Source organism: Sander vitreus, chromosome 4 (assembly GCF_031162955.1).
Source record: "Sander vitreus isolate 19-12246 chromosome 4, sanVit1, whole genome shotgun sequence".
Taxonomy (NCBI): domain Eukaryota; kingdom Metazoa; phylum Chordata; class Actinopteri; order Perciformes; family Percidae; genus Sander; species Sander vitreus.
Window position 1 is genome coordinate 3,692,741 of NC_135858.1, and position 26,114 is coordinate 3,718,854.

The 26,114-nt window shown below is 41.4% G+C and overlaps 1 protein-coding gene across 8 annotated transcripts in view; it reads left to right on the forward strand.

Moving 5' to 3' along the window:
* Positions 1–26,114, forward strand: part of foxp1b (forkhead box P1b) — a 158,735-nt gene that overhangs the window by 17,889 nt on the left and 114,732 nt on the right. For all 8 annotated transcript variants that reach the window (XM_078247734.1, XM_078247744.1, XM_078247735.1 and 5 more), the window contains 2 exons: positions 669–747; positions 20,165–20,208. The gene's annotated coding sequence lies outside the window, so the exon portion shown is untranslated. The remainder of the gene's footprint in view (positions 1–668; positions 748–20,164; positions 20,209–26,114) is intronic.

The following is a 26,114-nucleotide window of genomic DNA, read 5'->3' on the forward strand; positions in this document are numbered from 1 at the left end:
TAATAACTATCTCATCATGTTAGCTTGTTGTAATTAAAATTTTGTAATGTGTCAGTAATGTATTTAAGATGCCATTGCTTATTTATACATCATTATTATTTTTTTCTTATTATTTGGGAACATTATCAGAAAAAAACAAACATACAATCTGTTTTATCACAGCTGACATAACATACAGCTATATGGAATGAATGCAGCACGTTTTTAATGTGGGTATTGCAAAAGTTCTCCCCACAAGTGAACAAAGGGCAACCATATGCATGTTTACTGTTTTTAAGGTGTGAAATAAACCACAGAAGCTGTTACAAACACGTTTGCTAGTATTTTACATTGTGTGCCTGTCAGAGCTGCTTATCTGCATATTCAGATATAAAAGATAACTTGGTATGCATGTAGGCCAGGAGATAGCAACAGGAATCAGTGTGTCATAACATATCAAATACTTGTGGCTGACAATGATCACTTTTACTTTTGCCCGTTCTTATGTCATTTCTGTACATGTGGGCTCATTGGATTAGGGTAGGGGCTTTCCCCACCTTTTCACTTCCTGTTTGTAATAGTTGTATCTTTCCCCTTCTCTCTCTCTCTCTCTCTCTCTCTCTCTCTCTCTCTCTCTCTCTCTCTTTCTCTTTCTCTTTCTCTCTGTTTGTGTCCTCTGTGAAACCCAGTGGTCCTGCCCTCAAGACTGTGAGCTGAATTCTGATTGGAGGAAATGGAGTGCCAATCTGTCCTGCACCAGTGATCAGGGTATGTGACAATCCTCCCACTAACCCATCTCTTATTTCATACAGTAATGTGTGTGCTGTTCGTCTGTGAAGTGGCTCCAAAGCACAGTTAGGTCCGACTACTACGCTTATTTGTATCAGGCCATAATAAGCTGGAAGCAGATCCCAACAGATGTATCCCTTTCATCACCTTTATTGCTCAGCTGTTTAGGCCAGTGAGCATGGATGTGAATGATGAAGAAACAAATAGTACAGAATAGGGCTGAATATATCAGGGAAAATATCTATTTACGATTTTACTGGCCAATGTTGCAATTGTTTTGTATAAATAAACTCCAGGACTCTATTTGTGGAGACTGGTTCCAGGCCTCTGAATTGCTGCCCACATACATGACTTTGCCAGTGATTTAAATAGGTGTGGGACTTTGAATGGCTGATTTCTTATAGCCTTATGAGCCAATCAGGGCTACTTCACAACTCCTTATCCTGGAGGCCCGATTCCCGAGAGCTATTAAATTAATAAGCTTAGAACAATGATATGCTATTCTTACATGTGACTAGAAGATCCTGACAGGGTCCACCGCCATTTTAATAATTGTCGATTAGTCAATGGACTAGATAGTAATCAGCACTTATTAGGCTATAACTAAAATGGAAAAATTGACTTTTTCAAATAATGTTGTAATATAAAAATGAATAATTGTCCAGAATACTTGAGGATCTTCATCTACTAAGTGCACAATGAGCTCAGATGTTTTGGTTATAAAATGAAAATGCATAGCTCAGAGTCTTTTGTGTGAATGTAGTAAAAACCCAGACATTTTTAGTGCTTAAGGCAGAGCTGTAGTTAAGTCCACCTTTGTCGAGTCCAAGACCAGGACTAGTCGAGACCGAGTCAAAACTGTGTCCAAATGAGAGACAGTTAAGACTGAGAAAGAAAGCATCAAATTAGGCCACATTATTACCTTTAAGTGTAACAATTTTACTTAAGTCACGTAAAGTTGAAGTGCAACTTTACATATTAGATGTTGAGTCTTTTTATTCTGGTGTAACAAGAACATTCTGGACTGCCGATGGAAAATGTAACAAATAACAAGCAACACAGGTTATCATAAAAACATAAAGACATGTTCACATTGTTAAACGTATTACTTGTCCTGAAGAATCCATAGTACAAAGTGCTCGCTGATATTGTGTCTGTGGCCAAAATGAAAATGTTTGAAGCCTGATGAGGCATATGACACAGCCAGGCATATACCGAGGACCACTACCAGTGCCTGTTCTCGATGGATTTGGAATTAAACCAATACCTGTTTTCTGAACAAGCACACGTCATCAATGGTTTTGTTTTGAAAGAGTAAGTTACTTTTAGGAAAAAAAAAGCAAATAGTGCTGGACTCGGTCAAGAGCCAACAAGAATATTTGGCGAGTCCAATGGCCGAGTCCGAGACAGTAGAAAAACGTCTCAAATACTACAGCCCTGGCTTAAGGGTATTATTTATCTTTGCATCTTTTCATTTAACTATTAATAAAGTATGGGAAATAAGGTTATTTTCAGGTTAAAACTGCTAGTTCATATTATTTGTATGATCTTGACATTATCACTTGACTTGAAAATCTATGATAATAATAGTAATGAAAATAGTATTCTGTTAATTGTACACGTGAAATCAATAATTTATTTGCTATTGAAGCAGATTGCCCTCTACCTGAATGTCGCATCGTCAGCTGCTTTGTGTTCATGACTCTCCTTTTGTTTTTTAATATCTTTGGCGTACTGTAGTCATTCTGTCCCTCTGTTCACCTCTGTCTGCCCTGGGAGCCCTGATTGGCTGAACACTTTCTGCACTATAGTCTGGCTGCTTGCCAGCCATGCTGCCAGTGGCTGCCGTGCCCCCTGATCAGAAGAGAATGTGACATTTGTGCAGAGGTAATGGAATCTGCGTGCAATTAAATCTCTGACTGTGAAGAGGAGTCTATCTCCTCCATGCTCCCCCCCCCCCCTGTCTCCTGCCATTGCCTGCTGCAGGGGGGGTCAGGCACAATGATGAAACCTTCCCAGCAGGCCCGTCGCCGCACTGTCTTTTCCCAATCTCCATGTCAGGTTGTGTTTTTTAACTTTGCCGCACTATCCATGCCTCTAACTGGCAATTAATTACAGAAAACGTCCATTAGGAATCTGTCTAAATATTGCGTGATAATTAATATTCAATTATAAAAGAAAATTACATTACAGGGCTGCTACTTTACCAATGCTTTAATGAATTCTGCTGCAGGTAACAGTTATTATTTTGTGGTGACTGTTGTTGGGCAGTTAAGTGTGTTTTGATAAAAAAAAAAAAAAATTGTAGGGGGAGTGGTAGAGAGCAAGACAGAGAGAGAAAAGGAAAGGAGGCAGAGGGCAGATTCATGCATGGATGAGCAGTGGGTCATACTGTATCTCTCTGCTCCTCTTTCTCTGCTGCCCTGCCACTACACTTAACGCCTCATTTGTGGGCTTTGTGGCCAATGGCTTGAGTCTGTGATCTGTTGCCATAAAAGGCAGTTTTTTTCCCTCTCTGCTGATGGGGCACTTGCCTGTGGGTTAATACCAGACCCCCTCTATAGACGGACTCATATCTAATGGATATGTGTATCCCCATCAGGGTAGTTCATAAACATAAAACTCTCAGCTGCCATTGTACTTGGTGGAGCTGGTTGGGAAGGACAGAGCCACGCCATGCAAGCATTTCCCTTGAACTTGTGTAGGAGTAGTTCCTTTCTGTGTTCCTTGTCCAAACTGGGTGGACTGAGATGCAGGATTTCCAGGTCAAGGTTTGGCTAAATCCTCCCTGTGTCGCTCACACCCTGTGTGGGTCTGTCTAAATGGCACCTACACTTCTCTTCAGATCAGACACTGGACCCAATGTTCAATATGAATTGGGAATGCATGTTCCAGTTCCTTTTAAACCGTGAACAATTTATTGTTTTCACATGCTGCTGCTGCAGAATCCAGCTTTAATGTGACTGTTTTTCTGTCACGTTCAACTCTTTTCTTCACATTCAGCTTCCCTGGTAATGCATTTTGTCATGATGAATTATTAATGTCAGCATTGGTTGAAGGGAGTGTTGTCATAGAAAATAAGAGGGTCACTCTGTTTCTTTTTTTCCCTTCACCCAAGGGTTAATTTAAACCAACATTTAAAAACAATCCTCCCTATTTTCTTTGCTGCACTATGGGTCATAATGAAAACTGCTGGGTCTCAACTTTATTCAGCAACATCCTGTTAAACAAATGCAACACTATTCCTCTCGGCTCTCTCTGTTTTCCTCTGTTGCAGATGACTTGTGCTGCGTAGTGGGATAAAGAGGAAAAGGCTTTGCTTGGGGAAGAAGGGAGAAAGAGGCTTGCTCCATTAGTGACATTTGAATGGTGAATTAGAGCAGTCTGACAGATAGATGCGGAAAATTGTTTTAATTGTATAATCATCTGTGGCTAGTCACTTATGCGGAAATGTGCTGTGATGTGCGTGACGGCCAGGGAAGAGCACATTTTGGCCTTTATGTGCTCATTTTGTCTTTGTACAGGAAATGAACAACAATCGGGGGTCTTGAGGATAAACATAAACACACCCAAACTCGCAGACCCCCCACCCCCAGGCAGGTTGTGACATGCTCAGTGAGATGCTGCTCTTTAGAGTAATGTGTCTGGCCAGTGAACCTTCTCTTCAGGCAAAGAGGAGGGCGCCTGTAACCATCTAAACAAGATGGCACAACTTAACACAAATGTAACAGCTATGCAGAATGGGGCAGAAAGCACTCGCTTAATCATTCATTTCTGATAAGATGTAAAATGCGAGACTACGGACAGATGGCACTAAATCTTTGGCTTTATATCTGTCGCTTGTTGCAACAGAAACATTCCCATGAATGACTTTGCATAAAGTACCTATCTAAACTGCCAATTTGGTTGGAAAATAATAACAGTTATCATCTCTTCCTGTTTCAGACAACGAGCTGCTATTTCAATGAAGAACTTACTGTATGTTTTGTTGTATACAGAATGTTCAACTGTGAGGCTAATTTAGCTTAGTCTTACTTCCTTCATCCTTTTTTCTCAGATCATTGTTTTTATGGTTTTGAATAGAAGTAGTCTTGCATTGCATCCTTTGCATGTAGAATGTCATCACTGTTAAAGCAGCAAACTGCTTAGAATTAAATATTGCTGCTGTTTTAACAAAGGCTTTGTGGTCGGATTAAACAGTTTAGGGCTGAGGACATCCTCATCTTAATTCCAGTTGACTAATATTTTGCTATTTATCAGTGAAATAATTTGTTTATTTAATTGGCAATTTTATGAAATATGTACCACCCCATTTGGCGTCTTGTAAATATAAATAATTGCAAATGTGTATGGCTTATGTGCAGTTTAGTGTCACAAATTATTTTCCAAAAACTGAGTGTCCCAAATGATGAGGGTCTTATTTGAGACCGGTTAGGGTTAAGGGTAGGGGTAGGGTTAGGGTAGCACAGGTGGTTTAGAAGGTTCATAATTAATTAAGGACATTGTATGGGGAATTTGGAACACTTATACCTTTGTTGAAGTCACAGTGAGTCACGGCAATGCCGATAAAGTGGTTTCAAGTGTGGTTAGTTTTTCAAAACTTCACGCAGACACCTTTCATTGTGATACAATATTAATGGCGAGCCAAAAGCAGTCGCTGTGCTGTTGACATTACACTTCCTGTGAGATGAGCAGGCACAACGGTGGTTTCTGTGCCCTGGGGACTGATTGACAGGTTGAGGTTGCAAGGCAAGGCAACGTTATTTCTACAGCACCTTTCAGCAACAAGGCAATTCAAAGTGCTTTACATGAAACATTAAAGAGCAATTAAAAACGGTCATGATGAAAATAAAAAAGGTTAAATAAAGGATATTTTGCATACACAGCGACAAAAACGGTGTCACAGCCACACACACGCGTCATGCATATGTTGAACACACAGCGGCTGCTGCAGTTTACACATTAGCGAGTGCACGGTGGAGAGAGAGAGCGAGAGAGGGAAAAAGTGGGAGGTGTGTTTGTGGATAAGTATGAAGTAGCAGTAAAGTCATAGCTGTGAACGTAGCAGTGCAGTCTGTGTACAGTTTATCTGTCGCTGTCAGTCAATAAATGCTACAACTCCTCAAGACCAAAGCCAAGTTCCTGTGTCTTGCTTGCTACCTGCTGGTTAAAGTGAAGGGATTAGCCACGGTGCGAGTGACAGTTTTAGCACAGGCTCACTAACTTAAGGTGGGCTGGCTTTAAGGTAGATCAGCTATTCTATAAGTGACAAGACTGCTCCTCCAATTTTAGCTCTAGTGATCTCTCCCTCGCTGCAACCGACAACCAATAAGTTGCATGCAAATAACTGCCAGTGACGTCCCTAATAAGCAAATGAGCGTATGACGTCATTAGCTCTAAAAACCCAGGGAAAACCCTGCTTGAAAATAAAGCCCCAATTGAATTGAGATCAAGTGTGTCTCCGTGAAGGGCGAGGGAGAAAGAGAGCTATTTTTCCGCGAAGGGATAGTCAACGAAACACAATGCGATTCGACTTGGGAGATTGGCTGCCGGTTCCTTTTGATTTAAATCGGGGTCACCACTACGTATTTTCTTGCCTTTGTTTCGGTGGTTGTGGTCTTGTTTGGTCTAGCTTCATCGTCTTACGTACACGATCTGTTCTGCCTGTACGATCCATCATGCGCATGCGCAAGATGTTCGCGCATGCGCAGATGATAATCCTGTTTTACCCATAGACAGTATATAAGAATGGACCAACAGATCCCGTTGCTCTGGACGGAGATCAGTGAAGGCCATTAGAAGCACTTTTCCGGGGATGGCTGAGTATTACTGCGCAGCCTCCAACTGAGAGAGACGACGTAAATGTGCCGTGAGCAATGTGTCTGAAAGTTGTAAGTCTTCTGGTAGCTGTGCCAAGAGAAATCTCAATCATTGCGAATATTGCAGGGACGGAGAGCGTAGGTATATGTAAGGAGATAACATAGGCATAGGCTAATTATTGCTAACTAAATGCTAGTTAACATTAGTAATTACACTGAAACAGCTAATGTGAGATGAAACTGCCTGCGTGCTTCTCCTGTACTATACGGTAATTCCTCTACTATGCGACAGTAAGTCGCGTGGTTATGTCACAATCGTTGGCCTATTTTTACAAAAACGTCTGCTACGGAGCCATAACGTGAGGTACCAGGTAATGGAGCCTTTTATACATTGTCGTGTTTCTTTAGAAATAAACAATGGACAAATGGAGTCTTTAAACGCTTCAGATGTAAAGTTATTCGCCGTCAAAGTGGTGCCAAAATGAATGGTGATGGCTTGGTAGCATCAAAATGCCATCATAGAAGGTTCGCGGTCTGAGGTGAAGCTTACCCCCTTGGTTTTACCTAGGATACGACACTGCATGATCTGTTCCACACTAGCCTCCACCGGGAAGCTAACGTTAGTTTAGCTAACAGCTAATTCGGCTAACTGCTAGCTGACAGCTTGATTCAGTCTAATATAATAACTCAAACTAAACACTGGGAAAAGAAGGCTACAGCTAAATTAAGAATTTTAAATGAGTAAAGTAGAACTGACGTAACAGCGGTTATTTTCAGGTTTTATTTTGAGGGTCTTTTAAAGTTATTACATGCTGTCTCAACTAGCGGTTAGCCAAATTAGCTGTTAGCTAAACTAACGTTAGCTTGCCTGTGGAGGCTAACGGCAGACCGCTACAACTACGACCCGAAGCGTGGAACAGATCGTGCCGTGTCGTAAATCCTCGTACAACAGCGGACGTGCAGGCAGCACGGATCATGTACCGGCAGTCGTCTTTGCGTTTAGCTGCCAGTTCTTTTCACAAACTTGGAGTTATAATTCCAGGCCACCCCTAAGAGGTCACGCCCCCCCAGTTTGGGAACCACTTAGTTAGTGAATGGTTTTTCAAGCCTGTTGGGCAAAGCTAAGCCCAGGCCAAACACTGATGTGCTGCAGTCAGCAGCTGCATGCAATTTTCAACTCAACTCATTCAAGTGTAATAAAACAATGTAAGGAGTGCTGGAGGACTGTGGGCCTGGATGCTCTCACTCTTGAAGGGACATTTGAAATAGAACATAAGACAACAGTATTCAATAAGTGGAGCTGCTACCATATAAATTCCCTTTATTGAGTAGTTGCTTCTGTTCCTGGTCTGACACATTTTGTCATACAATACCCAGGTTGGTTTGTCATCACAATAAGCAGGCCTTTGATACTTTATCATGTGATGGATATTCACACACTGAGCTGGTCTGATGAGAGTCTTGCAACGCAAAGCAATTCATGGACTGAGAGCTTGTCATGTCTCAGTTGTTGCCTAGTCATGCTCTGTTGCTCATTTGCACGTCCTGTGATAATGCCCAGGGGATTAGCAGGTAACAAGGCAGCAGCGCTCCACTGAGGATGTCGCGCGTGGCTTTGAATTTCTCGTACGGTACTACATAAACGGAGAGGGAGTACCACCAAATGGTGACTCCCCTGCTACACAGGGAGCCTCCTCCTGGATAATGTAGTAATGAAAGGTGACAGGAAGGACTCCGGGTCTGGAACGAAGCCGGGGCAGCTGGTCAGAACAGGAGAATAGGAAGCAGTGTGCACCCGGGCTAAAGTGCAGCGAGAAGCAAATTAAAGCTCATATCTGCCATCTCCCTCGCCTCCCTGCACTTTCCTGTTTGGACTTGAAGGTGATTGGGAGCCAAGGCGGTGACAGTTGACGGAAGCAACGCGGAGAAGAGAGTATTTATTTACAGTGAGATGCAGCGATGCTTGTTCAGGATGCGGTTTCACGCAGGATGTGCCTCCCCCTCCCTCACATCCCCCCCACACACCTCCTCCCAACTTTCTCATCTCCACCCTCACACTACAATCCCCAGGTTTGATCAAGAATGGGAAGTGGGTTATTGGGGAGGAGGGTTGGCCTGCTGCAGGGCCAGGCAGCCTGTATTGTGTAAGAGGCTGGGTCTGGATACAGCCAGCAGAGAGCCCACTCAGCATGCCTTCCTGCCTGGCCCAGGAGGTGGTACCAAAGTCAACACAGGTCACTGGGAAAAAGGAGTGTGAAGCATTAAGATTGCATTGTGTGACAAAGATTGTCTTTAGCAAAAGGAAGACGGTGATCTATGTTTGAAGTAGAGAAAACAAACAAAATTGAGCATATACGAAAAGTAAAAAGTGTAAAAGAGGGTGTGTTTTAAGACAGTCCAAAAGAGAGTGTGTGTACCCTGCCAGGAATTCCACCTTGTAGAGCCGGGGTTGGATGGGGGGTAAGGGTGTGTAAATCCCAGTAATTACACTGTATGCTGTGGTTGCAGTACAATTACCTTTGTCGTCACCCTACAATACAGTATTCACATTACAGTAAACTGCTCATTTTAAAGATGCAAGTGTGTGCAAAATGATTTCATACCACCCAAGAGTAGATATGCAGGAAATGTGACTTCATTAGTCAGATAGACTTGAACATGTAGTATGTTTTCACCTGGCCATCCCTGGCTTTCATCTTGTGGGATGTTGAGCATGTGTAAGCATGTGAGTGTGCTGAAAAGGTGAGCCATACAGATCTCTGCTCACTAGCTGTCATGTCGGCATTAATCCTCCTAAAGTTTCAAAGGCAGGTTTTATGACCTGCCTTACGGCCTCATCTATGTGGACAGCGGCATCTAAACGCTGGAGAACCTGCTACATAAAATGCACATCTGTTAAAGCCTAAATTGTAAAACAGCCCCCGCGTGTCCAGGCAGCTTTGAGTTAATAATACACTCAAAGTACAGCTTTTAACACTCCCTGCAGCAACAACAGCAGTGATTGTCTTATGGATACTTCTTTTTGATCAGCTCTTGTATCCATTTATGTATTTTTCAAAGTTTTTGACCTTTTCATATTAGTGTCTGTATAGTCAAAACAGACTGTAGAAAGCTGGCAGTGTCTTTGCTAGAATTTCTTTAGGTTTACTCCATCTATTTAATTTTACAGTTACATCTAAAATGCACAATAATTAAAAAGAAGCTTGAACATCTGCTTAATATCTTGTCTTTGTAATGTATCAGACTGAACTCCTGACAAGTTGCTTAGATTGATCTACTTTTGAATACATTTAATCAAGACAACCTTTAGTCCACAATAGCTTACCTTGCTTGCATAGTAAACACTTCAAGAGTTTTCTATTTTTATTTATTTTTTTAACAGTTCCATGTCCTTTACATTAAACAGTTTCATTTTGAGTGACAGAATGACGTGTGGCGCTAACAACGCAGGTGTAGCAGGCTAGTAGTATTACTAGAGATGTTCCGATACCGATACCAGTATCGGTATCGGCTCCGATACTGCCTAAAAAGCTGTTATCGGTATCGGGAAGTACTGGAGTTTATGCACCGATCCGATACCACGTAATAAAGCCCTAAAGAAAATCTACGTTAAAGTAGTTTATTTATGTTCTTTTTCCGTTATAACTGACTGTCAAACTGCAGAATAAAAGAAAGTTCTGTGGCATTCATTGTTTGTGTTTGTTCATGTTTCACAAAGAGTTTAACCTGAGCCAGACCGACAACAAAGATAGAAATAATATCCCATCCATACAGGGATAGTAGTATACTATACATATTATTATGTTAAAACATAATAAAATATATGACACACTGGTATCGGATCGGTACTCGGTATCGGCCGATACCAAGTTCAGGTATCAGAATCGGTATCGGGAAGCAAAAAATGGTATCGGGCCATCTCTAAATATTACCAAATAATGGCAAGTATTATGCTCAGTCTTGAAGTGTAACACCACAGCCCAAATACTATTAAGAGATCGGTGAGTGATGCAACTTAAGTAGCAGTTGTTATTACAGGGACACAGTTATTACACACGTTTTTTCAGTCTCCTAAAGAGGAAGTGTGGTTTCTCTCCTTAAGGTATTCAAATATTGCTCTTATTGTACTGCACACACACACACACACACACACACACACACACACACACACACACACACACACACACACACATACTGCACCTGTGGTTTAGCTGTGTGCCAGGGTGCAGACACTTAGCTTTGGACCTGACAGAAGCAACATGACGTAACATAAACAACGTAAACTAAATCTCTGGGCTGAGTTGAGGTTTGTTCAAAGGCATCTGGCAAGTAACCTGAAGGAGAACTGCTATGCAGTTCTGTCATGTTCAAAGTTTAGGGGGCCAGGCAATCAGCATTCGTTTGGAACTCCTGTGCAAGCAGTTTGATGAAATGGTCAATATGGGTTGACTATATGTTCAGTAGAACACGTCATACATGCTTCTTCTTTTAATTAAAGCTAATTTAAGAGCTTTAAAGTATTGCAACGCCTGTTGTAATAGCGTTTCCCTATTCTGGACTTTATGTACAATACTCAGATTGATTTGGATTTGATTAAAATTATTGTTCAGCCTGACATAAAATCATCAGTATAGAAGGACTGACAGCAATGGACAGCCAATGTGAATTGCATGGGCATTTAAAGCTGGTAGAAGGTTTGATTGAATCTGTAATATTTATATTAATTGGAGTAAATAAGTCGAAACTAACCCTGTTCAAAAACAAGTGAATTTAGCCAACACTGAGAAGAATCCGAATCAGAAAAGCTTTTTTGCCAAGTACGTTTTTTACACATACAAGGAATTTGTCATGGTGTTGCTGGTGCATGTCTCTAAATATAAGAAGGATAAAAAGAATATAAACAATATAAGTATAAACATATACACACAGTATGTATTAATAAAGATAACAATAGAATGTAAAATAAAGTAATGAAATAAGTGAAACAGTAAGAAGGCCAAATCGATACCCGATTGTATTGTTAAGTGTTTCTCTCAGGTCAGAGGGTGTAGCTACAACACCTGTTACTTTTAAAGGCACAGAGGGAACAATCTTAGAGAATCCTCAAGGTTTTTATTCATTTTATTTGTGTCTCGTGTTGCTTTCTGTAATTGATAATGACAACACGATAACATCTTGCATGTATCGGAAAAGATTTGTTATTTACTGTGATAGCAAAAGCTCTGGTTGAGCGTAAGCTGGGTCCTGGCTTAATTGATGTTTTGGAACATGAGCTCAATTGGATGAGTCATTAGGCCTATTACCAGAATTTCCTTAAATGCCCCAAATCAAAAAGAAGAAAAAAAAAGTGTTGTGGAATATTTCCTTCCTAGGATAACAGGAGGTTGGATTGGTAAAAGGCAAATAATATATGTGTGAGATTGATCAGTGAGTAGCGACCCCATTATCTCCTGAGATGTTAATTACACTGTGCTCAGCTTACATGTCAAAAGGCAGATAATTGAAGAAGGTAAAATATGTGCCACACTTTATTTATGCTGTCACTTGGAGCTGGTGGAAGATCGTCTCTCTTATCTGCTTTTTATTCCTCTTCTTTCTTCTCTCCTTTTTTTGTGTCCATGATGTATTTATTGTTGGGTAATATTACATTGTCAGAGTTGATCATTTTGCAGGGATATTATTCACAATCTGTGTGTGTGTGTGTGTGTGTGTGTGTGTGTGTGTGTGTGTGTGTGTGTGTGTGTGTGTGTGTGTGTGTAACAAGAATCTTCTGCCCTGTCTCTGTATTTTCTGTTGTACTCAGATGTTGTGTTTAACAAATACTTCTTCGGACCTCTTTAAGATCTCTCTGTTGCGTTTGTGTGATTCTGCTTATTTCTAGCTTGATTTTAGATTCAACGGCTTTTAAAAAAAATATTTGAAATGCAAGCCTGCAGTCACACTGATATTCTGGCTCTGTCTGAAAATGACAGGACTGCACTCTGGCTCCATATAGGCTCCAAGCTGAGAGAAGTTTCAACTCGTCAAATGTTATTGTACGTGAAGAAAATAATTGAACTGTCATTTACATTATTAAGGTGTTAAGTTAGTGTAAGAACAATCTTGCCTGGTTGTTGTAATCAATGCAGCTGCTAGATGATGACATCAATATAAAAAAAGAGAGGAATAAAAAGGATGAAAACATTTTTGGGAGAGTCTTAGTACTTTACAGAATCAGAGTGGTCATTTCACTGAAATACACAGTGATGTGAGAGGGCGCAAAAAGCACCAGAAACACTTTTAAAAGTGGTTGTTTCTGTTTTGAGTGCAGTTCCCCCACACAATTAGCTTTGTGTTGTCTGTAAACTTCCTATTGACAGGGTATAAGCCACAGGGGACACGGTGTACTTAAAATCTTGTTTGTCATTTTGCGTGCTCATAGAGATAGCGTCAAAACTGTTTCCTGTGGAGAACTGTGGTGTCTCTGTGTGCTGCAATTTACAAATGCACGTGAACACAGTCTGCAGTCTATCCCAAAAGCGAATGTGCACATAAGCGAACACACACACACACACACACACACACACACACACACACACACACACACACACACACTCCTGAGTCCTCTTCTCCTTTCTGAACCTCAAGGGAGTAGCCAGACTGTGGTCATCACACCTCGGGGCTGATGGACAGTTGCTGCACAGATGATTTAGTGCATCACCTGGTGGACACTGCTAAGAATGAGCACAGCATGATGGGAAACCACATTCACAACACTGGGATGTACTGTCTGATGACCTTATATTCTGTCCATATACTCTTCTGGTTTTGTAGTTTACTTTCACTCATTGGTACAATGTCCTCTTTCTAACAGGAAACTTCCTCCCCACCACACACACACACACACACACACACACACACACACACACACACACACACACACCTTTTATTTGCTTGACTAATATCTAACATCCATTACCATCTTTTTTTTACTTGTTTATCTGCCTTGCCAGTAGACCAGAAGACTCCATAAGGCAGACAATGAACTTTATTGGATTTAAAGTTTTTATGGTATTAAGTTTGAAGTGTTTTTCTCATTTTGCTTATTTTTTGTGTGCCTTTCTGTGCTCTCTCAGATGCCAGCGAGCAGTATTTTGCTGTGGCAGTCCAGCCTTATCTGCGCTTGAGGTCTGTACTTTAATGGGCTTTATTGATCTAAACAACATCAGGGGTTGCGGTGATGTTATTAAGGCAGAGATAACTTATATGTAATTCCACTCCAACAATATATTAGCCTTTTATTGGTCTAAATAACTTTGCCTTTTAGACAGTAATGCACCAGTAAGTCACAGCAGCTCTTCATGTCGGCAGGATCTTAATAAAGCATTTCCTCTGGACATCCTGCAGCGGAGAGAGTGAAAAACGACAGGTTAAAAGGCATGCTGGGAAGTTTCCATGCCATCACTGTAAATTATCTCTTTTGAATACATAAATAAAGATAAAAGAGTGCTGTGAATGGGAAGGTGGGGGGGATTGGTGGAAGTTTGTACAAACGTGTTCCAGCGTTTTCTCTGTTTCACACGTGGAGGTCCTGTTAGAAGGAACACTGCAGGTTCCAAACTATTAGTAATGTTGTTACCATGTGGCTATATTTATTGCTGACATAGTTAGATGTTAATCTGGGTTAATCAATTTATTAATTCCTCATTTGAATGGTTGGTTACATTAAGATACCGCTATTGGATCTGATAAGTAATATAGTATAAACAATTCAGAAACACAACAATGAATGCAAGAAAAAGGGAAGTGGAGGCATGTATCGCACAATATCTGCAGTGTGTGTTTGCATGAGCAGGTATAGTAACCACCATTAGGCATGTAAGTGGACATAATGAAAGTATTGATAGATATTAAATGTAGATTTAATACAGAAACGCATTGTTATGACTGTAATGCAAATATCAGAGATACATAATAATGACAATATAGGTCAAGCTTTAGATGTTCCTTAAAGGTTTGTTTCAATATAAAAGAAATGATGCAGCCACAGTTTGATGAATTAAAACTAGAATATATAATGATATAGGCAAATTCATTTTTGTTGTTTATTGATAGGTTTTCCTGTAGTATTGATTCAAAGTGCATTGTGTGTCTGCAAACGTCTGAATGGACAGTTGCAATATTTATTTCCTTTCAAGGGCAGCATATATCCAATATTTATATGAGATAACGAACCCATTTATCTGGAAGTGTATTTTCAAGGGGTGGGGGTAGAGCTTTATAATTTGCAGCTATTTAAAGCCTTGGTTTTGGTAATGAATTATTTTGTCATCTCGACTGTGATGAGATTCATCTTTAATAACTGTAACAATTATTTTATTAAAAAGAGAAGCCATGCATTATGGCTATCTTGCCAAGGTCTCAAGCTGGAAGGAATTCTCATTAAGAGCATTATATTATCCCGGTGTGCTTTCAGTTGGATGTCCCGCTGAAATTACATTAGGTGTCAACAATGTTTGTGTTAGAAGTAAGCAGTCATATTTACAGAGGCTAGCTTTTTCATTTGGCTGACACTGGGAGATGTATTAAAAAAGATACTAATGCTTTGTATCTGATTAAGTCACTTAGAGAGAAACTCCTCTAAAGTGTTGACTTTTAATATGAGGCAAGCACTGCTCTGTAATCACAAAGACATGAATCTTTATTCAGAGATGAGGAACTTTTGATTGCCCTTGATTCTCTTATTATTTAGTTGGCACAAGGGACTGTTCTCACCCCTCATTCCCAACATTTAGACCCTTCCCAAACTGTAAGCATCAGGTTGTTTGTCATGACTGATTTATCATCTACATCCTGTGTTTCTTCTGATGGTTAGCGTGGTGCGCAACATTGTGTTTTGTTAATGGCTTCAGGCCCAGGGTTGCTGCTAATGACATGGTTGTAATTGTTTGTCAGTGTGATAATGTGTGATTTCCTATTTCCATGTGAAGTTGGACATTTGATGAAGGAGGGATCTTGTCAGGAAGACAAAGTGCTGTCATTTGTCACCAGCTGAATGAGCTTCTCTCCAGACATCCTCTTGGTTTTCAATGGCAATATTATATTCACAGAATACGTCTTTTTGGGGGGAGGGGGCGCAATTGCTATGATTTCCACATCATTCAGTGCATTGTATAAAAGAGCACGAAACCTAGATTAAGATTTAAAAAAAACAAATGAGATGAAATGTTTCTCTCAGGTTGTGTTCTGTGCTGACATATAGGAATCTGTTAACTGTATTTCACAGAAAGACGGAAGTGAAATTGCTGTGTGTGGTAATCTTTTATTCTTAGTGTTTGCTAGGAGTCATCACTTCCTTAATCTTAACATTTTTAAACTGAGAAACTATTTCATCATCTTCAGAGGAAATAAGTTGTCCATTCATGTCACTGTATAGACAGTTAGGATTTTCTGATTTCATGTATAGGAAAGTAGCTTTTACATTTTGTCTCTCCAGTAATATCACAAACTTATGAGGCACATAATTGCAGCAAATGAAGGACAGAATTGTGGGACTGCCTTCATACTTTTCCAAAAATCTTTGATGTAGTCGCCCCCTGAACAGACTGCTTCTGTTTCTGATTAGACTGATTCCATATTGTGAGGTTGGGGGCAGATCCTTCCTAGTTAACAATCTAATGAGCTAAACAAGCCAGACAAAGGAGAGGTATAGTGAATAGGTCTCCTGAGGGAGCTACTTATTGTCACAATTGCCCCTCTGTCTTCTCTTTTCCACTCCATATCGATTCATGTCTTCATTGGTTATGCTCCGTCCTCTGTAGCACACACGGGTGGTGTAATCAGCTAAATGTAGTCTCTGCTTTCTTATTATTACCTGGGTGCTTAACACTGTTTTTTTTTTTTTTCCTTCAAGGACAAATGGTATAGGAGAAGGCAGATCCCGTGTGAAGTCCCTGAGCTCTCGCCGAGCGGCAGATCCCTTTTCAGTGCCAGCTGTTCTCTCAGATAGACCAGGCCATGCTGAAATTCTCTTAATATAATTCTGGGGGCTCAGGAGAATTGTGCAAAACAAGCGTGCCAGCCAGGAGAATGTTGAATTTTTCATCAGTGGGCCTCAACTCGCTGAGTTAGTGGGCAGCGCTCTCATTCATGAGCAGATGTTCAGCGCAGTTACACTCTGCAGTTAATGTGAACTTACTGGCCTCTCCGCCATTGGCTGCAAGGACGTTGGCAGCGACCTGGCATCTGAGAATTACTCCCAGTAAAAGGCGCAGGCCTGGAAAGCATAGCCCCGGCCTTTTTTAGCGACTTCCCAGCCCAGGAGCTGGATCCTGGACAGGGGAAGGCACTGACAGCCCATCCGTCTTCAGTCCGACAGTGATGAAACACTTGCCACTGTTTGCTTGGGGAATAGCAGTGAAATTCCTGAAGATAATTTTCACACAAGTTGTTCGTTAATTTCTAATGACTTGCTAAACGTGAACCACTTAGCAGGTGGAAAGTACTGTATGTGCATGAAATATAAGTACATGAAGGTACCAGCCCCCGCTGTTAGTATGAAAAAGTTTTACATGCAGAGGAATTATTCCAGTACCCTTGAAAGAGGAAATTCATAGGAACAAGGCACCTGTGAGGGGGTAACAGTTTGGCCCTGGTAGGTCTATAGCTGAAACCAGCTGGTGCTGTGGTCAGTCTGGTGGGCTGTATCCTCTCCCCAGCCTGGTACTTCAGACATCTGCATGCCCATGCTGCTCAGCCTGGGTTTGATGTGGCCATACAGATCTGTAATGGTTTCCTTCTAACTAAGCAAAATGCTATTTGATGTAAAGTGCCATTAACTGGTCAGAGTGTGTACGTGACATCAGGTTTAGTAGGCGGCATGCCAATCATCTTGTGTGTGTGTGTGTGAGTGTGAGAAAGTCATCACAGTAAAGTTGTGCATATGGGACTTAAAACTGTAGAAATGACAAGCTCTTGTTTCCTCTGCACGTCTCATTTTCACTTTGTAATTGGTCGTTTTCAGGTTGGCTTTACGAGAGCAAAACTAATTAGTGTTTCTAAATTCAGCAGGAAAAAAAAAGTCAGTCGGCTTGATTGTTCTGGTTTCCTCTCCTCTGTCAGGCGCTCAACAATAAAATAAGACTCTAATCATTTTCAAATTGCTCGTATTTTTAAACCCCAGAGCTGAATGTCACTCCCGGTCTCTTGGCATTTTGTTTGGCAAGATCAGGGAACAGTGGTTGCCCTCTCGCCTGTGTGCTCTCTTTGTAATTCGTGGGAAGTTTGGACTTGGAGCCGGTGGAAAAAAAAAAACACGTTATATTTGAGGTGGGGTTGTTTCTGCTTTGATTGGGAACGTCCTGCTGACAGGAGCAGCCTAGCAAGTTTACAGTAGCTGTGACATTGCTGTTACCTTTATTCAAAGTGCTCCAGCTGCAGTGAGCCCTCAGGAAGCCCAGCGCAGGCCCAGCGCAGGCCCACATGGGCGGCTGGCGGCCCACAGAGAGGAGAATGAGCCCTGTTTGGGTTGGCAGACACTCCCCTCTCGGGGAACTTTTGCTGCCTCTGCAGAAAGGCCAGTGGCGACGGCTCTGGTGTGGCGGCGGTGATTCTCGGGACAGGATGGACTTTTTCCACCTCTCCTCCCTTTCAGGAAACACATTTAGCTGTTTCTTCCCTCTGTGTCTGCAAACGGAGGGAAGGAGTTAAGGTGAAGGGCCACGGGGCAGTGGGACTGAATGACAGAGCTCCACTGTAAGAGACTGAGTGCTAATGTGTGGTGATTTGAAAAACTGCAGTTTCATACCCTGAACAAGTTATTTCAGGATACTTGACCTTCATTCATATTTAATAAACATACTTAAAGTGTGCTGTAAAACTTGCACTAGAGCTAGGTGATATGGAGAAAATGAAATATCACAAACATTTTTTTACCAATTACATCGATGGCGATATTCTAGGGTTGACTATTGGTGCTTTCACAAAATATTTACACAATGCGATTTTTGATAAATAATCATCAGCAATGTGGATATAATGACTAAGTGTGTAAAGGCAAATAATAGAACAGCTAGAACAGTCTGGTAAGTTCAGAAAATGACATCACTTTACTGTAATGCAGCCTTTAAAATTAGGAAAAAACAAAACGTGTCATATTACGATATCCAAAGTTTAAGACAATATCTAGTCTTGTATATCGATATCAATAAATGATCAATATATTGCCCAGCCCTAACTTGCACTGTTTTTATTTGTCCATCAACACTATAGGGATTCAGCCTTCAGAAACGAGTAATTAAAACGCGCTTGATCTAAGGTCGGGAAGGAGCATTGTTTAAATGCAATTAGTGCAGTATTCCAATTAATTTAGACCCAGTTACAGTTTTTGTAATGTTTCATTATTTGTTTAATCAAGGGAGTTGTCGTTTAAGATGCTAAATATATATCCACATATATTTAAGGGGGGGCACTGTGAAACCTATTTAATTCTGCTATTATGAATATTAATTTCAAAGTGACTTGTTTTGTGTTCCTCCACTATTGCTCTAATACTCTGAGAAGCGTGTGTGTGTGTGTGTGTGTGTGTGTGTGTGTGTGTATGCTCACACACATAATCAACCAAAAAGCATCTGTGGTGACTTCACTGTTAGTATTTATTATGCTTTTTGGCTTTTTCCCTTTCCTTTATTGTGTTATATATCTTTTTTGTGCATGTAATAGGTTTATAAAGTGAAAAAGCCCAAAGTCCACCCCAAAGGGACATACATACCGTCTCCAACAGAAAACACTGTTCACAAACTGCTCCAAACAGCTCTATTGTAGTCCAGCCTTTACTTCCGTGACAAACACTGTGTGTCAGTTTGCGTCACTTTGTAACACACGTTATAGAGTGGCACGCCCTCAAACTAAGCTAGTTGGAGCGGAGGCCTGAAGAGTTCAGATAGCTCGCCATGTCCAGTGCAGAATTAAAACGTTGCGTATGAAAGACTCATTTGTTAACATTTTAAATAACTTACCACTCTGAAACGTCTTGCTCCAGTTTAGGTTGCGAAGCTGGTTCCGGTTGTTCTTCCTATGTTTCGAGATCAGACTCGTGTTCGAACATGTACGGCTGAGCCAAAGCCATAGGTTACCGGCTGAAGCGGGTTTGTTTTGGATCACACTAGCTTGCTTGTCAGGGCCCGCCCTACTCTGCTTCTGACTAGCTAGCAGTCCTTACCTAGGTACTGCGCATGTGCGACTCCCAACAAAGATGGTACAGAAGTGCGATGCCTCACTCTGTAGCTAAAACGGAGAGCTCAACACACAGGGTGAAAAGAGGAGCTGCAGCAATGTGCAGTACGACAAAAATATGGTGTTTTTTGAAAATGTATCTATGTAAACCTGTACTGATATAACCTCTAAATACAATTATGAATCTGAAACTGAGCATAATATGAGGTCTTTAATAAAGGTGATTTTGGAAAAACATTTTTTGTTAGTCACCATGTTTTAAATAATTTCCACTGTTTCTCCTCATCCCTTTCTACCATGCCCACCTTCCTGCCTCCTCTCCTCTTCTTCTCTCCTCCCCTTCTACCTGCTCCTCGCCGGTCCAGCTGGGAGACTCCAGTGGTAACATCCTGTGGGGCCAGAGATCAAAGTAAGTACTTCTCATGCACGTCCGTAGACAGTTCAAGTCCGTTAACACGGAAACACTACTCCTGTATTGGCTTTTTGCATCATTACTTTAACTTTTGGACAACTTGGATTTGAATGTCTTTTCAAAGAAGCACATTATATATGGAAATTGTTATGAGTTTGAGTGCAACTAAATGATAAGGCGGGGTTTGCATAGTAACCGATTTACCTCATTTCCTGATGCAGTTACATATTTACATCCCATTTGAATGACATGAACATGGCGACAATGACGAGGCGAGTCAGTGCGAGTCCTCTCGGTGTTAAAAGTCGCCTGGGAACCTGAAAAGTAAAGAATCATGTCTGCATCCCCTGACCATCCTAGAAGTCATTACTCCTTGTGTGGTGTATAAACACGTCAAAAACAAACAATGGCCCTGGGCAGACTCCACACCGCAAAACAATCTCAGAGCCTGCATTGTACTGTAAACAGCAAACATGGCCAACCTTCACGGAGAGCAGACTTCACCTTAAACCCGGTGTTTGTTTTATAGTCCCTGTCGACCTTGGTCAGATATAGTTTACATCTCTTCAGTTCTTTCTCAGGTCGATGTAGCTCAGGTTCTGAGCTGACATTTAGGTTGAGGCTTTCAGTGGACCTTGGTAAAGGCCTATGCTGTTATTTTTATTTGAGGTTGCATTTGTTTATTATTAAAAGTGATAGTGCGTAGTTTCTGTCGCCCCCATGAGGAATTCTAAGTAATGACAACAATACTGTCCGCATGACGCGAGCCTTCGATGGTCGCGCACCACCCCCACCTCTCCTCTACCAGTTTCTAGTAGCTGAAGGAGGAAACGGTGGATTAAAGAACACATGATGGACTCTTCAGAAGAGGTAGTTTTTTATGTCCTTTTCGTCTCCAAAGTGACCGTTGCTGTTGTTCGTTCTCAGCGGTGACGTAAAACGCACAGTTCGAGTTTCTGCCCGCGGATGTCGCCGGACGACACCATTTTGTAAACGCAGCCATACTGAGAAATACAGAGAGAGTTTGTCTTTAAAAGCCATGCTGATACATTTACATTTAAATGAGACATTTCTCAGGACAGCTTTTCAAAATAAAAAATTATTTAAAAAAAACCCCAACTAAATCCATCTGCCCTCTTGACACTGAAAAGATATTCAGGGAAACTCCAATGTTGTTCTAAATACTGCTTTACTGGGACGTAGATTTCCCGTACAGGGACCCTATGTATCAAGTAATGAATATGCATATTCTTGTTTCATAGACTCTTCTGCCTCTGTGAGCTCTTTCACACTGAGCCAGGGGTGACTGTAGGGCGATATGTGAACCCGTATTTTTAATAAAGCCCAGCTGCTGAATGATCAAATAGGGTCTCTAATTAAGGCCTGAGTGTACACCCATGTAAAATTCTCTCTGGAATGCTAACAACCTGTGATATTTCCAGAGGAATTTGCTGTGCAGGTCTCAGAGAAGGGAGGAGGAGTTGAGTGTTTGGGGTTCGGCAGGAGGAGGGGCAGCGTTCATGTGGCAAGCCAACATGTTGTTCACATCCGTGTCAGATTGAGGCTAATGAAGGCCAGGCTGATCCTTGGATGCAAGCCTTAAGTAAATGATCCCTCTTTGAATATATTAGAGCCCCCATAGCAGCGTCGTGCCTCCCTGCCGTGCCAGCACTGCTACGTGTTGTCTTGTGGTCTGACGAGGCCGGTCAGAACGGCAGTCACGGTGTTCAATCATGTTGTATACCATCCAGCCCCATTTCAGCAGTATTGTTACATTGACTTGGTGGTGAGGAACTACACACACACACACACACGCACACACACACACACACACACACACACACACACACACACTGATCGTTTCCAGGTTAGCGCTTTTGAAAAACAGTTTGATAGTAAATGGAAAGTATGAGTGTTGTGTTATTTGACAATGTAAATGAGCCATCTCAAATTTTTTCCCCACCCTCTTAAGAGGGACTGCATTTACATAACAGGCTGGGGTTTGGTACTCATGCAAATTGTTCATGTAGACAATGCTTAGTTTTCCCGTTTTGCTGTTATTTTTCAGTTTTATAGAGAAAGAAAAGAAAGAAATAAGTATGTTTATCAAAACTATTTAGCCATAATAAAAATAAAATAGATAACCAAAATAGTATAATAGAAAAATAGAGGGGGGGGGGAAATCCCAGACAGAACTTTTCACTGCAATTTATGGCCACACTGGCACTTTGCATGTAAATGAATCCTAAACGTGTAATTACAAGGCACTTTTGAATATTGATTGGAAAGACAAGGACATAGAAATGAAGCACTTGTGAATGCGCCCGTCCTAAGCTACTGTAACATCCCATTAATAAATACCTTTCTGGCGCTTTAGTGCTGGGCTTGCCTCACACTGAGTGAAACAATGTCGTTTGATTTTCGCTGATATAGCACGTGTACTTCATAGATGGATGGATGGATGGATGGGATGGATCCAATTAGCCATGGTCATTGCTCATGTATTTAAGCTGACAGTGGGAGTCTGGCATAGAATATCCTTGATTTTGGTAGTTCTGTGAAATGCTCCTGCCAGGTACTTTAAAAGCCTATAAAGAGCACGTTGTTCGGAATGCACCTTTTGATGGAGATTTGATTTACAGCTGTAGCAAACTTTCTCAATTAGACATGGGAGGGAGATACTTGATTTTCAGTAGGCAGTGTACAATGATGGGGAATACTTAAAGGATAATAAAGTGACCAAGATCCATACCTTTTTCTTTTTCCCTATTATACACAATCAACACACAAATTGTTTCTGACTTTTACTTAAGATGTCATACAGGGTTTATTAGCACATAATGCATGTTTTACTACAGAATACTCACATTCTATAGCCTGCACACTGCACATTTGCAGCAGGATTGATTGATTGTGACACTAGCTGCACAGGTGCGCGTAGTGTCTCAGAAGGCCTCTTGACCTTCCACATGATGTGTACCATGCTGGCTTGTTTGTGAGCGCGAGCCCCTGTTTGTAAACACGGGACAGAAGGATGAGGAGCACATTTGCCCCCGCTCGCGCTCAGCTCGCAGACAGGCACAACGCAACGTGACAAGCAACAGATGTGTCACACAGGCTGAAATCAAAACAGCCGTCCAGCATGGAGTTGTGCACACCATCAGACATGGTTGCTGTGATGAGGCGGGGAGGCAGCGAGCGCTGCTGGCAGATGAGACAAGGCAGCGCCTCTGCTGCTCCCAGCTTCCTGTCTGGGAGAGGACAGGCCTGTTTGTATGCTGCTTTGACACTCCTAGTCACTTTGTCATCTGGGTGCTTGCTGCTGCTCTGATCACATGTACACGCTGCATTCAAAGAGCGTCATATCAGCCATGTGACAGGTAGGCTCCCAATGAGACAACAGCCAAAGGGGGATGTCCTTTTCGATACACTGTGTGAGTACAAATGCACAGTGCGCTAAGACAAAATAACATCACGTGACATCATTCTGAATGCTCTTTATGTTTTCTCTTTTTTCCAGTTTGGAAAGAAGTTTGTAACACTGTGTCGAGGCCTGCGCAGAAAGGCGGGGACCAAAGTCGCACTCGACCCATCCATAATGTCCACTTCATGCAAACTGATTGTTGTGTTTGACAGCGGCAGTAAAAGTGCAGCAGGCGTTCGCTTAACACAGGGAACATGTTAATGACATTCTCTGTAGCTTAATCTGCCTATTGCCGCTGCCCCGTAAGCAAATAGTGTGGCCACATGTTGAGCTTTGAGGGGGGAGAAATTGGAATCCATCATCAGAACAAGTGAATGAATGAAGGTGCAGCAACAGCTGCTTGACTGATCACGTACTACAGACTGTCACCCCACATCTGTTTACCGCTCCGACAGCCACATAAGTGTTTATATCCACGGCTGTAATTGAGCTATTTTCCCGAGGGCAGCTGTGACCCACATTAAGTTATATCCCAACTTTCCATTAAAGCGTGGGGGGAAGTTTTACTGATAGTAATCACGCCCAGCAACACTGTTATGTAAATATGGCTTATCAGCTTTGCCATTTTGGTTAAGTGACATGTACGTGGGCGATTCACATACTGTGGCTCTGACACTGGCCACGTACAGTAGCTATTTATCAGCATCGGTAACTTGCATTGTTAGTATGTAGAAAGCAAGAACATAATGAAAATGATGGAGTGTCATACCCATATTGTGGAGAAAAGATGCAAATAGGCTCACAAACTCTTGAACTTGCAATGTGGGCAAACTTAACTGTCTGCATGTACAGTATATGGAAATTGCACTGGGAATATCTAGATCTGAAACACACCATTTCAATATTCAAATGTTAACAGCAAACAATATAGTGCATTATGGCTTTTAGTATTTGCGTACAACTCTGTTTGCTGCTGTGAGCTGGGGGTTGAACAAGAAAGAGAGAGGGAGAGAGAACACACTGGACACTGAGTGGAGGATATGGAGCACACAAAGCATTTGTCTGCCAGTCATAGGAAAATAACATCTAATAACTGTACCAACTTTTTGTTAGTTCTTAATAAAAAACAACAACAACTACCGCGTTGTTATTATTGTACATAATACATCAAAACTAGCTTTATTTACATACATTACTATAACCGACTACCTTTCTAGTAATGAAAAAGGAGAGAGAGCAGGAGTGGGAGATATTAACTTTATTTAGTTTATCTTTATTTCATTGCAGTTAAGGGGGGGGGGGCAGAAGAGAATAAAACCAATGAGGTAGCCGACTTGCAGAGATCATGGGCTACCTGAATCTTTGCTAATTTGTAGACACATTTATTAAGCAAAGTACACCCAAACTACCAGTGTTTTTGACAACACAGTCATTGCCAACCCCAATTTTCTTTAACTTAAGGAAAGAGTTTCAGATGTTAACAGGTGTTTTCACATTTTGTGTTTATTTTTTTATTTATAAAGTTAAGGTTATGCAAGGTGCTCAGAATGTGGTCACTTTTGAAAAGGTATTGCACCTTGGGTTGAGATTTGGTGTCGCAGAGCTTCCAAAAATGTAGACAGTGCTGAGTAACAACAAACTTTTTTTCATTGCATTCAACCAATCACAGTGAAGGATAAACTACATCCCGACCATGTGATATTAGAGACAAATCAGCATCTGTAGCACACTAAGCTGTGGGGTCAGATACAATGGAGCAGTCCTTTTACTATAGAAACGACGAGGTGCTCCAGCATTTAAAAAAATATATATTTCTCCTCCCAGGAAGCGCTCCAAGCAGAGCTTTTTCCATACAAAAAGCTCAATATGCAAACAGCCTATGTGCAACGTATTTAAATTGGATCCTTAGACTTTGGAGAAACAAAACCATAAGGGAAACAGTGATCAGAAAACCTTGTGCAGCTGGTTTTTGGTGTCTGGTAGGTCTTTTAATGGTAGGACCTCTCCAGAAATGATGCAATTTTATTAGGCAACATAGCCAAACAGACAAAGAAATTAGCCACCATCAGGAACGTGATGTGTTGGAATGCAATGCAAAAACACTAAAATCATTAACAATAGATGTCACACATGATCTTTTCAGATATTTTTGTACTTTACTTGTAGAAACGTACATTACACTAAATAACCAGGTCTTATGTATCACTCTCTGTCTCGCCTCACTCTTCTTCATCACCTTGGCAGTGATTTTGTGGGCACTGAGCAGACCGTCACCGAGGGATGGTGAGAGGAAGAGAAACACTCTGTGACCGAGTTAAACATATTAAAGGATTGCAAGTCCAAGCAGGGACATCTGTAGCCACCATCGACACACACTGTAATTAATCTGCAAGTTTTAATTCTATATGCTATGCAATAACAGCCCCCAGTTATGAATAATTTAAGGAACATGGGAGGCTGCTACTTGACGTCTTTTCAC